Source organism: Colobus angolensis, unplaced genomic scaffold, assembly GCF_000951035.1.
Source record: "Colobus angolensis palliatus isolate OR3802 unplaced genomic scaffold, Cang.pa_1.0 Scaffold6, whole genome shotgun sequence".
NCBI lineage: Eukaryota > Metazoa > Chordata > Mammalia > Primates > Cercopithecidae > Colobus > Colobus angolensis.
The window spans coordinates 20,193,601-20,206,965 of NW_012119598.1; the positions used below are offsets into that span (position 1 = coordinate 20,193,601).

The 13,365-nt window shown below is 37.1% G+C and overlaps 1 long non-coding RNA gene across 1 annotated transcript in view; it reads right to left on the reverse strand.

The window, feature by feature from the left end:
- LOC105526684 overlaps positions 1-13,365 on the reverse strand; it is a 109,605-nt gene that overhangs the window by 77,251 nt on the left and 18,989 nt on the right. The window contains exon 4 of the long non-coding RNA XR_001004124.1: positions 3,822-3,981. This is a non-coding gene — a long non-coding RNA (uncharacterized LOC105526684). The remainder of the gene's footprint in view (positions 1-3,821; positions 3,982-13,365) is intronic.

Sequence of the window (13,365 nt, forward strand, 5' to 3'; positions counted from 1 at the left end):
AGTAGAAGCAGAAGGAATAGGTGATCTGGATTGTTTTTGAGAAAGCTCTTAATGAAGTATATTATGCATGTAGAAAAGTGTAAAAATCTCAAGTGCTCAGTTTGATGTATTTGAACAAAGTAAACACACCCCTTTAACTATCAGACTAAGAAATGGAACATTAGCACCCAAGAAGCCCCATGCCCTGTCCAGTCACAATTCCCCAAAAGGTAATCACTCTCATGACTTCTAACAACATAGTTTAGCCAGTATTTGAAATTTACATAAATCGGATTATATAGTGTGTACTCTTCTATGTCTGGTTTTTTCACTCAGTAGTGTGTGCAGCGATTATTCAAGTCATTCATGTGATAGCATTGCTACACATGAATTGCTGTATAGTATCTTATTGCAGGTATCAACAATATATTAAATATCTATTAGTATTTGTGCTCTTACAAATAGTATTTTGGGAACACATGCATATGCATTTCTGTTGAGCACAAACATTTAGGTAATAAACTATGCATATTATATATATTAATGGATACTGCCAAACTTTTGCAAACAGCTGTACCACTTTTCACACCCATTAGCAGTGTGTGAGGCTTCTAGTTGCCCTACCTACATGCTTACAATCTCTTGCTATTGTCAGTCTTTGTTATTGTAGCCAATTTGGTTGTATCGTAGGAGTTTTATGTTTTAGTCAGAATTTCCTTGACAACTAATGAAAGTAGATGTTTTTCATATTTTTATTGGCCATTTGGATGTGCTTCTTGGAGAAGTGCTTATTGAAATCCTTACCTCATTTTTCTACTGACATATCTTTTTGTTACTGATAGGTAAGAGTTTATGTATCCCTAATATAAGTCTTTTGTGTGTGTATATATGTGTGTGTGTGTGTGCGTGTGTGTATGTGTGTATGCATTGCCAATGTCTTCTCCCTCTCTGTAACTTGCCTTACCACTCTCCTAATGGTGTGTTTTAATGAAACTGTTTTAATCTTAATCAAAGTTTTATTTAAAATTAGTGTTTTTTGAGTCCTGTTTTAAAAAATCATTCTCTCCCTAAGTTTCATGAAAATATTATCTTTTCTTCTAGAGGTCCTAGGGTTTTACCTTTCACATTTGTATCTATGAGCCACCTTAAATTATGATTTAAACTAATTCTTCCTCTATAAATATACATTTCAACTGACATCATTTACTGAAAATAGAATATTTTCCTTTGCTGCATTACAGTCACACTTTGTTATGCCCCAGGAGACTGTATATTTGTGAGTCCATTTCTGGCTTCTCTACTCTGTTGTATTGGTCTGTCATTGAACCAACACCTCATTGTCTTAATTATGAAACTTTGGAACAAATCTTGATATCTGACAGTATTAGTCCTTCAATGTTGTGTTTCCACAAGGTAGCCTGTCATATGCATGTATATTTTTAAATAAGCCCGACAATCTTCACACCCCAACCCCACCATTGCAACAGCCCAACAACAACAACAGCAGCAAAACCTATTGGCATCTTGATAGGAATTGTAGTAACCATATATGTTACTTTGGAAATACCAGAAAACCTTGAAAAAATTGTGTCTCATGAATTTGGAGTGGACACTAGTTAACTCACTACACTATTATTAATCATTCTACATGTGTTAATCATTCACACCCTTTCTATGATTGGTTATAGGCAACTTAGCAACCCCTAGTATGTTAATTTTGAATATGATTACTGCTTATACCAGATCCTGCCACCATACCCATCTGACTGTAGGTTTTACAGAACTGCAGATGAAGTAACCCTCGTTTTGACACCATTAAGATACAAAATGGCCCTCTCTGGGGAGCAGGTTGTCATCGGCAGCTGAAATCAGTAAGACGCTGTGGCCAGAACTGGGACATAGTTCATAAAATGTATACTTTACAATTCATCACCTGACTCTGAGAATATTTTTAGAATTTAATTTAAAAAATAAAATGCTGAGTCATCAGTTTATACCATGGAATATGCTTCTATTTGCAAGTTTTTAAGTGTGTCTGAGTACTGTTTTTAATTTTCAGTGCAGAAGTCTTGCATGTCTTTCCTAAGTTTTTGATATTTTTTGAGCTATTGTAAATAGCATATATTATTTTTAAATTTCAATTTTCTACATGTTTGTTTTATTTGATTTCTTTTCTGGATCTTAACACTGGTCTGCTATAAACTACACCAAGCTGAAAGCAGAAACAGAGACCTACTTAGATTATAAGTAACTATTATGTTAACAGAATTACCTTTGCACATATGAAAAAAGAACGTTGCTTTGCAGAAACACTAGTTATATTTGATCTGTAGTGATCCTAAAGGTGATTATGAGAAAGAAAATTACTAGAAAGTAAGTTTTTGGTTTTGTTTTTTGCTCAGTTCTGAGAATCTCTTTTACTGTGAGACTATGTAAGTGCGTTCTCAGCAAAAATCACAGTAGAGGGTTAAGTGGACTAAATCGGATTTATACTGCCTATGAAGGTGCAATAAATGGGCACATAACTACCCCAGCATGCAAAACTCTTCAGTGTAAATGAGCCAAACTGCTAGTTATTTGTCAACAGCTCTATCATTATCCTGTGCGCATCCACCCCTAATAGGGGCTGTCAGGTTCATATATGGCTTGTATGTTGCGAGTTGTTGTGTCTCTCCCGATAAATTCCTGTCAGTTGTGGATCTATCTGGTTAGGACATCAGAGCAAGGAAAAAACAGTGTAATGATTGACAGTGATCAGAATGGGGTGATGGAATGTGGGATGTGGAGAGAAATGGAGGGAAGATAACAAAGAAGCATAAAGAATTAAAAATTGTGTGCTATATGGTTGAATTCATCCATCTTGGAGCCTGATTGGTAAGCCTCACATTTAAAAAATAAAAATCCTATTACTATTTTCTTCCTAGCAAATGCACATGGAAAATCCATATAACACAACCAGTAAAATAAGTCTCAGCCCAGGGGACAACCCTTCTTTAAGTCCACAAAAAGTAAATTCAATATGTAAATACATTTTCCCATACTTTTATATATACTAATAATAAAAGCAAATATGTGAGTTGTGTAATTCTCATCTGATGGGGAAACTGAGAATCAAGGAATTTAATGACCAATACCTTGAAATACAGCTAAATTCAAGGACTTTTAAACCTTGCTTTAGAATTCTTTCTATAAAACCATACTGATATGTTAATTTTATTCCTTCTAGAAATACCTCTTGGCATCCTAAAATATAAATGTAATGATTCTTAGAGTATTTCTAAAATGCCTCAAATTTCTACTCTTTTTTTTTTACATTGTATGCATTTGTCCACTTTGAATATTTCATCAATATTTTCATTAGAATCCCCTTTGGGTAGTTACCTTCCTAGGTCCAGCATTGTGATTTTTGCTTTATCTCAGGTAGAATTATCTGGAACAAAGAAGCAGCAACCCAACAGTTTGGAGGGCATAATGTGGCTGTTTTTTGATAATTGATCATAATTAGTGGTATAAGCAACCACTTACGTGGTTAGTTAGTGGTTAGTTCGATCCAAAGCAACTTCTAAAATGTCAAAAAGAAAATATCAAAACAGAATCAAAGTGAACAAAAGCACAGCCATAATTGACAGCCATGCTCTGTATTCCTGAAGCATTGGAAACCTAACTGAAAAGCTAAAAACCTGTTCACACCAACCCTAAATTTTGTTTTCTCTCTCTTACTGTTTTCATTTATTTAGTTTTGGGCTATTTTTTCTAAAATTGAATTAACCAATATTTGCTGGCCCACCAGTCATAGCAAAGCTAGGATGGGGAGCAATATAACAAAAGGAGAAAAAACATACCAAGTGATGAGTCTGGAGATGTGATTTTTCAGTTCCTGCTTATATCTTGTAGTCGTGTGACCTCAATCACCTCTCAGGACCAGCCACTTTCTCAGAGAGTGTTTGGGCTTGGTGTCACCTAGCGTCCTCATTAGCTCAAAGGTCACCCTGATCTCTTGACCTAGTGGGGAGAGGAGAGATAGAAGCATGATGACTTTAAAAGAGCCTCCAATAGAATGCCTCATTTGGACTTATTTTCCCATTACCAAAGACTGGTAATGAGGTTTAAAGGCTACATGTAAACTGATTTGGGAACAAAAAGATTTTGAATGTTTATATTAAACTGTTTGAACTATTATGAGGGATATTAAAATGTCTGTGACACAGTTCGTGTCATAGAGGAGATTTTTCTTTCAATGGAGAAGACATTCTATACAAATACATAATAATGTTGGAAAAAAATCTGAATAAGCCTAAATGGAGTGCTAAAATTACAAAAGTATAAGCATTAGATGCTATAGAAATTCAGATACGCAAGACACATCTGGAGGAGCACTGAAGATGATCTTGAAGGAGGGGCTTGGGGAGTGGACAGATTTGGATAAGCAGATGTATATAAGGAGGTGCCCATTTTTGATGAGAACAACATAATCAACTGAATACATAGAAATGCAAGAGGAGATATCTTCCAGGAATAGTGAGAAGAAAGTCATCTTGGATCAGAGGACTGTTGGGAGGTAGGATTGGAGGAGGCAGGGAGTATCCATATTTTATAGATGATGTTCAGGTTGAAGAAGCTGGACTTTGATAGTTCACAAGGAGCTAGCAAAGGGAAGGGATTGCAGAGGGAAATTTAATCTTTTAGAAAGATAAAACAAAGTTCCAACTGGAAGAATTGATTAAATGAGAGAAGACATTAGTGGCAAGGAGTCAAGTTGGATATCTATGCAACTGCCAGGTAAAGATGAAAACCTAAAGCATTAGAAATGCAAAAAATCACCGGGCACGGTGGCTTATGCCTGTAATCCCAGTACTTTGGGAGGCTGAGGTGGGAGGATCACTTGAGTCCAGGAGTTCGAGACTGATCTGACCAACATGATGAAACCCCGTCTCTAACAAAGAATACAAAAATTAGCCAGGTGTGGTGGCAAGCGCCTATAGTCCCAGCTGCTCAGGAGGCTGAGGTACAAGAATCACTTGAACCTGGGAGGTGAAGGTTGCAGTGAGCCTGGATTGCACCACTGCACTCCAGCCTGGGCAACAGTGAGGTCTGTCAAAAAAAAAAAGTGGGGGAAATCCAATGTTGTCCAACATTGAAGGAACTTCCTCAATAATTCTCTTTTCTCCTTTCCCTTCCTCATCTGAATAAACCTCTAGACAAAATTGTATTTTCACTCATCAAGCCTAAGAAAGCATCCTAGTCCCTACTGGTGGTCTTTGGTTGGATGATATGGAATTGATTTTGTAGTTTGCTTCATGGAGGCCACTGGGAAATTTGTTCGTTGGAATGACCTTTTGTGTTCACCCGATCATTGAGACATGACCAAATCCCCATTCTTAGTTCAAAAAGAAAACAAATCCTCTTCATTACTTTGCTGGCTCCCCTCCCTTCTTGATCTCAGCCAACTTTTTTCCAGGGTCTCCTATCTGCTCTCCTCCCATGACGATATTCTTGGATATTTGGATATTTTGTTCCCTTGGAGTCAAAGACACACTCTTTATGTGGTGAAAAAGAGTATGTCTCATCAAAGTCACTCCGGACTAGCTGTCTATAGCCCAGTGATAATAATTCCACTATCTAAAGGAAAAATGTAATTTTACCACAAACACTCCCATGATGATTCAGTCCTAACTCTTGCCAGAGAGAAGGCTACGCCATTTTTTTTTTCTATCCCCAGCACACAGGCTGCTGTGAAGAAGCATCTGCTGTCTAATTCTTTTCTATATTAGGATAAAATGCTTTTTGGCTTGCTGATTTCAGGCCCTTAGGAAAAGAGAAAACAAAGTTTCTCATAAAGTCTTCATTGCACAAAAAGTTGGTCTGTGTTCTGGGAACCCCAGGCATGGACTTGTGGACCGAGCCACAAGAGCCATAGCTCAGAGATAATCGGGTCAGGAGCTGGATGTGATGTGCTTGCTCTGGGGGTATAGATGGTTCTATGTAGCTATAATTCTTCCACTGTGGCTGCCTTAATGCCCAGATCATTTTAACTGGCTTCTTATCACATTTCGGAGGGCCAGCATACTTTTCCTAAAAACTAACCAGATAGAGAGTTTGGTTTTCTACAGCTCCAACAGAATGAGGCACAGGAATAAAAATCCGCATTCACAGATGAATATGTCCTTGATAATGTATCTGGAGAGCACCTGAGGAAAAAGCATTAGAGTGCTATTTTCCTACCAGTTCCTTCTGAGCCTCCTCCCCGCAGGGCTGCTTTTGATTAAGACAAGGGCACGCTGTTCCCATGAAGACTCCTGAGCCAGGGCAGGGGCAGGAGCCAAGGGAGGTGGGGCTACTGAAGGAAGCATCACCTGTTGAAGGCTGTTGGCCTATCTCATGAGAAGGCTAGATGGGAAAGTCTAGGACACACACCTTGTATTTTGCTCTCTCCTCTCAAACTCCAGCTTTCTGTGTACCAGTGAGCTGGCTCTTTCTGCAAGTACTGGCCATCTGCACAGAATCCCTGGACACATTCAGAAGTAAACTGGGAGGCCCAAGCTCTCCGCTGGGAAACAATCACATCCACAGGGCTGTGTGCTGTGTTTGTGTTGGTAATATAATAATAATCATTATTATTGCTGTTACTGTTATGATTTTCCAAACTGGCTCATTTTTATGTATTTTCTATGACCCTCACCCTCATGGATAGAGAGAGATAGTTATTGCACATGCCTTAAACTAACACATCTCATATGTCTTACTACTTGCAATTATTATTTCAGGACCATAAAGAATGCAGCTTCCTTTTCTGTCCAGCAAGATATATTTCAAAGCCAAAGAGAGCCATATCACAGTTAAAAGGACTAATTGTTTTAAAAAGTCAAGGTGATGAAGGAGAAAGAGTATTTACTAAGTGATAAACATTTGCTTCTTCACAAAGCCCAGATTTTAGGCCTCTAGACATGACATACCTGTTCTCAGAGTTTTAACAATGCAGCTCTCAAAAGACTTCCCTTTGGTTGTAGGTGATTCACAGATTTTTAGCTTCTTACTCTCTGGTTAGGGTTGATGTGCCAGGGAACAGTTTTTATTAGGTTTCAACGCATCTGCAGTGCTTAAATAAGAGACTGAAACAGGCACTTGTTCCATGCTGTAGGGTGATAAGTTGCATTAATTTTTATTTTAGGCTGTCTCCAAACATGGCTTTTATAGACTAATAAAAAGCAATTTTTATAAGTTCACAAAAAACAATGAACACAGTCGAGCATAAATATCTTACAACCAGGGCCAGAGGAAAATTATGAACTAAAAAATCTGCTGAAAGAGGCACAAAAAGCACAATTCCTAGATGCTGCATTCTCAAGGTAAATTAAACTCTCACCTACATGAAAAAGTGTGTAAATATAAATTTCATTAGTGTTTCTTCCCTGTTCTTACCCTGCTGTAGTCTGGAACTCTATCTCTCTACTCTTCACTAATTTATATCCATCATACTCTTTAAGATCAACCTCAAATATTCAGCTCTTTTGGAGGTAATATTATCCATTAATGCCAGTCTTCTTTGGCATCCCTGTAACGCTTACTTTTTAATATTTTGCTTTATATCAATCCTTAAAGTGTTTGTTTTTCAAAACTTAACTAGATTGTAAACTTTTTCAAAAATACAGAATTTGTTTTCTTTCTGTAAAAAGAATTCTGCAATAGCATCTAAGACCAATGGTTGATATTTGCTAACTACTTATTGTTACTATTATTTATGTGATACAAAGGCTATAACCCAGTTAAGTTAACCTCCCAATTCTCCCCCACCATAATAATCCTAAGATTCTTATCTAGGAATCTCATAAAATAAAAAGAATATAAATTCAAGGATTCTATCTTTTCTTTCAATGGATCCTCTTAATAATACAAGCCTAGAGCAATTAAAAGTATCTTGGATTTAAAGAAAACGTAACCTGTCCACAATTGCTGACCACAAATTCTAGTACTTGCATATGTTTTAGCAAAATTCATATGGAACATTAATGCCAGAGCATGAACCAGGGCAGCCTTAATTTGTTTAGGACTCTACCTGATTTTTTTTTAAACCTCTGAGTCTAGATTCACAGTTGCATTTCTCTATTTTGCTTTCAATGACTGCAGAAAACCATCACTTAGTTGAAAATTTCACATTTCCATATGGTTGTTCAGAATATTCTTGGAAAAATTAGGAAATGTTTCAGTAAAATTACTCTATTGTCATATCTCTGGAAGGATATTTTGTATGGGCAGTATCTATCAGGCAATAAAAAATTTAAAGTATATTTTGAATAGCTGCCTTACCAAAGCTATAACCGAAGGTTTTTAAATAGTGGTAGTACTATATTACTGTACAATTTAAAATGCATATTTGAAATATACTATCTCAATTAATATTTAATATACATACCAAAATAATTTTCTCAAAAGCTAAAGAAAAAATTGTGACTTATTCAAACCTTTTGTTCACTTACTGCCAAATGTCTAAATATTTGAAAACTTCCAGATGACTGACAGCAGTTTTGACTTTTGATTCTGCCAGTCTTAGATCACGTGATTACCCTTTCAGTTTAGAACATAAATCATTGCTTTTACTACTTCTATAAATTTCATGTTCCAGCCACACTATTAGCCTGACATTAAATTGTTTATTGCTTTGATACTCCATGCAAAAAAGGCAAATAAACAAAATATCCAGGAGCCTTAATATACAACCTGTTACCTTACATAAAGCATCTTGCCTTTCTTAGTCCTGGAAGTCAGTTAAGCCTTCCTAAGGTAGCGCTCAGTATTAAGGTGCTCATTGTTTTGTTTGCTTGTTAGAAAACTAAAAGGATTACCTAGAATTGAGTTGGGAATATAATATGGATGGGAAAAATCATAGTGTTTTTTTCTACTCACACACCCACTTAACACTTCTGTAACCAGGTGCCTGTGGAGTGTTTCCCACACACCAAGCAATTCTGCAGTGGACACCAGCTGGGTGTCTTCCAATTCAATTCAATACTGTCACAGCTACCTGGAGATTGCATCAGATCCCGCAGGTTGAGGGCTCAGTCCCAAAAACCTGCCCAAACTTAAGATGCCAGTCGTATGCCCCAGGTTGTGACCTATGCTTCTGACCAACTGGCTATAAATTGGAGTCTCCATGGTCCCCTCCTTTGAGTTCAATTAATTTGCTGTGGTGTCTCATAGAACTCAGAGAAACACTTTATGTTTACCAGTTTATTAATAAAGGATATAATAAAGACTACAGATGAACAGCCAGATGAAGAGATACATAGGGCCAGGTCTTGAAGAGCCTCGAGTGGAGGATTTTCCATACCTGTTGAGTTGGAGTGTGAGCGCCTCCTGGCATGCAAATGTTTTCACTAACCAAGAAGTTATTTGAAATTAGTCATTTTGGGATTTTACGGAGGCATAATTACATAGATAAGATTGATTAAGTCATTGACATCGGTGATCAACTCAACCTTCAGCCCCTCTCCTCTCCTCAGAGGTCCAGGGATTTCGGGGCAGGAGCTGAAGGTTCCAATCTTCTAATCACATTGTTGGTTCCCTGGCAACCAGAAAACAAAAGATACTGCTCTCACCCAGGAAATTCCAAGGAATGTAGGAGCTCTGTGCCAGATGCTCCTATCACTCAGAAAATTACAAAGGTCTTAGGAGCTCTGTGTCAGGAACCTGGATCAAAGACCAAATATTAGAACAAAAAATTATCCTAGCACCCCTATACACCAGGGTTTTAGGAGCTCTGTATGTCAGGAATCTGGGGCAGAATCCACAAATATATTTCTTATTATATCACAATACCTCCAGGTCCTATTTGCTAGGAAACCCATTCTATATGGCACCTTTGTGGTGGGTATATTCTTTCCTGTGAACCCTGTAGTGGAAGTATGTGACAGGTGGGGGAATTGGAGGCTCATCTCTAATTTCTCTAGAGGAGGGATTTGGGGTCTAGAACATTTGCTTGAAAACTGGCTTTACCTAGCAAGAATATCGTTTTACTTAATTTGTTATTATTTTGAGACACTTTGGAAAAATTTCTGGAGATGATAAGAAGAATTGTCCATGTTAGTTAAAATGATGCTAGCAGCTGAAACTAACAAATTCAAAACTTAATGTCTTAACACAATAAAAATTTACTTCTTATTCATATAACATAATGCATATTCCTGGTCAGGTGGCTTTTCTCAGGTACCAGGTCAAGCTTTCGTCTTCTAAATACCTGCCTTAGAGGTATCAGTGATGGCTATGAGATTCTCTGAAGGCAGCAGCAGTCATGCAGAAGCTCTCCCTTGGAGAGCGTTTCCTCAACCGTGCTGTACTATACTTCCTGATTCATAAGTTCATGTCTTTGTAGGGATCAGCAGCTACCAGGGATGACATTGAAAAGATAGGACTCATTGTGCACAGGAGTTTTATTTCAAACCTTCATAATTGAGCCTTCTCATTTCCTTTTTCTCCTGACTTGATATTGATTTTCTTCATGCCTGAATGAGTTTTTAATCCTGCCAAGGTGGAAGTTCATATTTGCAACTTTTATTTCTTATTTCAAAAGAAAATGAAAGCTAAAAATGTCTGATTAATTTTCAAAAACTAGAAAAGGTTAGTTCTTTCCCACCCCCATATAACACAAAAATGAATGTGCTAATTTAGCTGAAATGTTATGAAATATGTACTATTGGGTGGAAACCAAGTATGGAAATTCCATAAACATTCCCCACTGTGATATCTCCTCAGAGACACCTGCTCGCTTCCTACCAAACAGATTTCTATTCCAATAATAAAAATGTAAATACATTCAACATCAGTAAAAAGAAATTCACCTACCAATTTTGAGAAGCCTTAGCTCTCTAAGCAAGTTTTATGATCTTTTACAACATCACCGATGACTCCAGTCATGGATCAATACATTATACACATTTATATATGAAAATAATAGTAACTGCCTGGATTCTATCATTATCTTCAGCTACCAATTTCAGTCTACAGTTACAACTTCATGCTAGTTTTAAATGTTCTCCTCTAAACATTTTTAAGCAACTAACTAGCCTCATGAACACTACTGACTCTTAGTGAAATGATTAGTGGAAGGATAATTGCATGTCAGATGTTGTGTAACTTTTTGGGAGCCAGTTTCCCACAGCATTTTAAGTTCTTGGAATTCCATCGATGATGTTCTCACACTATTCATGCTCAAAAATTCACTGGCAACACACATCTGTGTTTACCCTTTCAATCATGATAATGTCCACAATACTTTTCATATTCCTAGAGGATTAAGTAATACCTCCAGAATCTTAGAAGGCAAACATGACTTATGTTGGACTTGAAATCATTCTACCATCCATAATAGGAAGAGTCTAAAATTGGAAACCACCTACACACTAGAAGCAGAAGATTGTCATAACTGCCTATTTCTGGCTTAATAGCAAATTAATGTAATGAAAAGATCTGTAACGTAATGACAGAAAATATATGACCCTGGATATGGATCCCTTTTCTCGCTCTTCATCTGCAATCCAGATCAATTCTGCTTAAATTGGATATTTTTTTCAATATATGAAATATGCTCTTGTTCATATTGGTACTTTGTTCACAACAACAAATACACATGGAAGCAATCACAGAATGGAGGAAAGTCATCGTTCTTTCCTTATATAGAGTTGAGAAAACACTTGCCTCATCATCACCCTTTCTGAAAGGGTCTTAGGAAAGAAATATAGGTACCATAAGGTCAATTTCCTACACCTCTGGGGTATAATCAGAATTTAAAAAACAGAAAACTCTTGAAACCAGATATGCTTAGTGCAGTTGCCACCACCCTTATTCCCACTCTCTTGGCCAATATCATTAATTGATCACATTAGTCTTTCTCACTGGGGCCAGATTCAGGCACAGAATTTTGCTCAACGTATAATGTTAGCTATCAACTACCAATTAACAATTGAGCTAAGTTGTAACTCAATATGAAAATCTATTTGTCATTCTTGACATAGACGATCCCTGGGTAAGAATTAGAGAGAGAGAAAAGCCACACAGTCATGACCTTGGAAATCCTCTCTGTGGATTCCAGTGGTCCTATCTACAATAAAAACTGCTATTTACATTATAGCTGAGGCCATGACCTTGGAAATCCTCTCTGTGGATTCCAGTGGTCCAATCTACAATAAAAACTGCTATTTACATTATCGCTGAGGCCATTTTCTTTCGATATGATGTTGCCTTGGGAGGCTTGTGAAGCTTTTCTGGCAGGCATTATCTGTGATGACCATATGCAGGGCATACAGAATAACAGAGAAAGAAGTTTAACTTTCACTATACCTAGAATACCCCTTTTCCTCTGTTGAAGTTTCAGCAGTGATTAAGCTGTAGCTATACAGGCTGTCAAATGCAGGAACTTCAGCCAAGTAGACTGGGTCGCCTACCATCATGGTGGGGTCCAAGAAGTACTTTCCAGGGGAAGCAGGTCAGGACCACTTTATTTCTTCTCGGTCTTTGAAAAGTAAAATCTCTGTTGGCCCATAACCGTTTCGGCAACTGTTTCACTGAAAATTAATTCCGAATCATCGACAAAACAACACATATTCTAAACCACATGGCCAGTAGGTTTTGTACCAATTGTCAATCTATCTTTTCTTTCTTTCTTTTATTTGCCCTCATTTCCTCACTGAGTTATTTTTAATTTTTAAAAATCATGTTGTGTTGTTTTTAGGCATCTTAAATCTTTTGCGGAACAAGGGAGGACATAAATACATAAAAATGAATTAATACGTAAATACATCAAAATTTTCTCTGCTAGTCTTCTTATACTACACAACCCACAAATCTACCACTGAAGGCTGATTCCTTCTGAAAATTATTTGTTTTGATTTTGTTTCTATTAGCTAAAAGGATCTGTTTTCCAAATCATACAAGAGAAGTATGTTAAAGGCATTAAGATATACCTAAGAACAGTAACACAATACCACCGATATTGTAAATCTTATGGTGACATTTTATCCACTGCTGCAATATCCTTTATTTGTACATTTAAGATATTATTAGGCTTTTTTTTCCACATGAGGAAGCTGGAGCTATTAAAGGTATTCCATGGTTTAACCAACCTTTCAGGAAACATCAGAGGTACAAACAGTTACAAGAAGTTGGTTCGTGTCTCTAGGGGATAATATTCCCCTGAAAGAAGACATTACTCCCTCTCTTTATTTATATCTGTGAAATCTTGCTTTTGACTTGACCAAGCTGAAGAAAATAATGTCTCTCACGTAACTGATAGACTGTGAAATTAAGTTCAAGAAATCACATCACTTGAAGAAGCAATCTTTATCCCTGACGCTACCTGCCATCACAGGCTTAAGGAAATCTGGCTTTGAACTCATC